Genomic DNA, 4449 nt, shown 5'->3' with positions numbered 1-4449 from the left:
CTTAGCAAGCAGTTAGGGAGGAGAGGCCAGAGCAGAAGTTTTCAAAACTAAAATGCTAAGAAGTATATTAAGAAAAAGTAGTAGCAAAAGTGGGTATAAATATCCAGAAAGGGCAGAGAGGCATCTAGTGTTCACCATCTACTTTGAAGTAAGAGCAAGGCGCCAAAGACTGAGAGCCCAAGCTCCCCAGAGTAGTGGGAGTCAGATTTAAAATGAGCAAGAGGAGCTGGTTCTTCACAAAACTTGTGGTAAACCTGTGTAAGTCTTTTCCTGGGGATATTCTGGATGCAGACTTACATGGGTTCAAAGGAAGGCTAGAGAAATACTTGGAAAAGAGAGCTTTTTGGACTTATTAAATAGGCAGGCCACAGGAGGCTTAGGGGAAACGCCATATATAATTTTGCAGCCCCCCTAAGGGCTTGTGTGCTAGGTGGTGTCAGACAATGTGGCCATTCCCGTGTTTTTTTGCTAAAGTTGGTTGACCTTTAGCAGCATGAGAATCTGGAATTTGGGTTCATTGCCATTCTAGTGAAAAGAGCAAAAACCTGTTCAAATATCAGCCCTTCCCCATCTTCCCAAGTGTTAATAACATGGCACATACGATCTCCATTTGTGAAACTTTTAAAAATGATAGAATCAGATAAAAAACCTTCTTTCTCTTCTTTTTTTTCTCCTTCAGTAAAATTGTTAACTCCTCTAAAAGGTCACCGCTTAGATGTAAATAGCACAGCGCACAACAGATAATGTGCTTTTCCTAGGTGGTAGAACTGACATAAAGGCTGGGAAGGGCTGCAGGCAAGGCTGCAGGACAGGAGAGAGATCATGGCTCTCAGTTGTCCATCACAGGTCCCAAATGGGATAAAGGACACAAACTGTGAATGAGCATCTGAAATCCCCAAATTAAGAGTCTGGCAGTGTTTGGATCTCATTTTTGAGTCCTTCACAGTCCTAAACAGACTTACACGGAGGCATAGAAAAAACACTCAAATCACCTGGCAGCATTACAAATTCATTAGGAAGAACTAGATAGCACACATCAAAGCCCTAGTAAAGGCTACTATGTTTTCTGAGCAGCATTCACCCACTTTTTGGGGGAACTTTACCTGTCTCCAAAGATTTTGTGGCCATTTGATATTTTCACTCATTGTAGCTGCCATTTAACCAAGTTTAAGCCTGTCCATTTTCTCTGGGCTCGGACAACCCGAGCTAAAAGACAATCTGCAGACCTCTAACCAAACACAGTTCAGCAACTGACCTTTGAGACATGTCTGATTTATATCTCTGTTCCTGACCAGGGATGAGCCCCTCTGCTCTATGGTCCATCTTCTACAGCCAGCCCTACAGAGGCAGGACAAGCCAGTGGGATGGCTACATCTCCCACCCTTGGACATCAAAGGAAAAGGAGGGGTGGGCTTTGGCCAGTAGATCCCTGAGCGGCAGAGAGTCCTGGGTGGCTCTGCAGAGACCAACTCATGTCCATCCAACCTTGTTATTGATGTGGTCCCTTTCTCCCAAAGTCCAGGTGTAGCCCTTGGGGCACAGGACAACCATCCTGGGTCTATCGAAGAGTTAAGTGTCTGGTGAATGGCTACAACTTCAGGGAAAGGACTTTTATGAAGCCAAGATTCAGGCTTACCATACTGACGGGCATCAGAGAGGATATTAATTTGTCTCCTCCCTCCCCTCTGGCCTGTTTCTCTCACCTTAAGCTGTAAACACTTCTCAGCAGGGACCATATCTTGACTTTACGTTTGTAGATCATCTAACTCAACAGGGCCGCCTTCTTGATGTATTCTTACAAAGCAAGAAATAATAATGGTGACTTTGCTCTGGTATTTAATAAGATGGAGCCTTCCAATCCTTACTGCAATCTCCAGCTGTGCAGAGTGTAGGGCCAGGAGGGATGATTAGATTATCTAGCTTAACCACCCATAAAACACAGGACACAGAATTTCATTCTCCATCACAGCACAAATAATAAATAGAATTGTCCAAGGCAAACTCTAATATCCAATTTTTAATATCAACTACAATATGCACGTAGAGGGAGACATTAGACAAACCCCTGTGTCTACCAATCTACAACCCCCCCCGGCAGTACTTACACATTTCTTATTGCTCACTAGCTTATTTACTGTGAAGGAACAAAGTTAATGCTGAGCTCTGAAGCATTTCTAATGTGAATTTTGCCCTGCAGTTTCATAATGAGCTCCACCCTTCTTCATCCCCTTCTGCTCCCCTTTCCTTCTACTTTTCCTTCTTTAATTTAAAAATAAAGTGAAAATATGCCCTTTCTATGAAGCAAAATTCAGATTAATTTCCTTTAAGTGCTGTTTAGTGCCCAGGCTAGTAGCTTGAAGCCAACCCTGTGAATCACAGGTTTGATTGCTCTGATAGGTCAGGAGAGAGTGTCTTGCTTAAAAAGGAAGAATGAAAAAAGATATTAGCAAGACAGGTTTTTTTTTCTTAGGAGGAAAGAGAAAGACAAAGCTTTATGGGGAAACTCTATTAAAGTCATCAACTTTCCTTTGCTTAAGGTCAAAAACTGTACAGTACCACTGGAATAATATGATTTTAGAAAATTTCTGTACAGCCTTTTTTCTTTCTTTCTTTCTTTTTTTTCTTTTTTCTCTGCTCATGTTTATGCCTGGGGTCTTTTTATTTGATCACTGTTCTATTAATGGCCTTGAATCAAGGAATGAGCAACTATCTACGAAGTAAAACAACAAGTAAAACGGTGGGGAGTAGGAGAAAATAGATGGTGGGGACTTGGTTCTTGGTGAAGTGATGGATGGTTCTTGGTGAAGTAAGGAGGGGGGGCAGCAAAACCGCAACCATGGACTTCCGGAGGGCGGACTTTGGCCTGTTCAAGACGCTGGTTGAGAGAGTCCCTTGGGAGACAGTCCTGAAGGGCAAAGGGGTCCAGGAAGGCTGGACGATCTTCAAGAAGGAAGTCTTAAAGGCACAGGAGCAGGCTGTCCCCGTACGCCGTAAGAAGAACGGGCAGGGAAGACGACCGGCCTGGCTGAATGGGGAGCTCCTGCTGGGACTCAGGAAAAAAAAGAGAGTTTACCACGTGTGGAAGAAGGGGCAGGCGACTCTAGAAGAGTACAGGGATCTCGTTAGGTCATGCAGAGAGAAATGAGAAAGGCAAAAACCCAGCTAGAATGCAATCTGGCCGCTGTCATTAAAGACAAAAAAAGATGTTTTTACAAATATATTAATGACAAGAAGAGAGCCAAGGAGAATCTCCATCCTTTATTGGATGCGGGGGGGAACATTGTCACCGAGGATGAGGAAAAGGCTGAGGTACTTAATGCCTTCTTTGCCTCAGTCTTTAACAGGCAGACCAGTTATCCTCAGGGTACTCGGCCCCCTGAGCTGGAAGACAGGGATGGCGAGCAGGATGAACCCCCCATAATCCAAGAGGAAGCAGTCAATGACCTGCTACGCCACCTGGACGCTCACAAGTCTATGGGGCCAGATGGGATCCACCCGAGAGTGCTGAGGGAGCTGGCGGAGGAGCTCGTCAAGCCACTCTCCATCATTTATCAGCATTCCTGGTCAAACGGGGGAGGTCCCGGACGACTGGAGGCTTGCCAATGTGACGCCCATCTACAGGAAGGGCTGGAAGGAGGATCCGGGGAACTACAGGCCTGTCAGCCTGACCTCGGTGCCGGGGAAGATTATGGAGCGGTTCATCTTGAGGGCGCTCACAAGGCATGTGTGGGACAACCAGGGGATCAGGCCCAACCAGCACGGGTTCATGAGAGGCAGGTCCTGCTTGACCAACCTGATCTCCTTCTATGACCAGGTGACCCGCCTAGTGGATGAGGGAAAGGCTGTGGATGTGGTCTACATGGACTTCAGTAAGGCCTTTGACACCGTCTCCCACAGCATTCTCCTTGAGAAGCTGGCGGCTCACGGCTTAGACAGGTGTACTCTGCGCTGGGTCAAAAACTGGCTGGACGGCCGGGCCCAGAGAGTTGTGGTGAATGGAGTTCAATCCAGTTGGCGGCCGGTCACGAGCGGTGTTCCCCAGGGCTCAGTTTTGGGGCCGGTCTTGTTCAATATCTTTATCAATGATCTGGATGAGGGGATCGAGTGCTCCCTCAGTAAGTTTGCAGGCAACACCAAGTTGGGCGGGAGTGTTGATCTGCACAAGGGTAGGAAGGCTCTGCAGAGGGACCTGGACAGCCTGGATCAATGGGCCGAGGCCAACTGTATGAGGTTCAACAAGGCCAAGTGCCGGGTCCTGTACTTCGGCCACAACAACCCCACGCAGCGCTACAGGCTTGGGGAAGAGTGGCCGGAAAGCTGCCTGGTGGAAAAGGACCTGGGGGTGCTGGTTGACAGCCGGCTGAACATGAGGCGGCAGCGTGCCCAGGCGGCCAAGAAGGCCAATGGCATCCTGGCCTGTCTCAGAAATAGTGTGGCCAGCAGGAGCAG

Source organism: Aptenodytes patagonicus, chromosome 5 (genome assembly GCF_965638725.1).
Source record: "Aptenodytes patagonicus chromosome 5, bAptPat1.pri.cur, whole genome shotgun sequence".
Taxonomy (NCBI): Eukaryota; Metazoa; Chordata; class Aves; order Sphenisciformes; family Spheniscidae; genus Aptenodytes; species Aptenodytes patagonicus.
Note: the sequence above shows the minus strand (reverse complement) of the source record.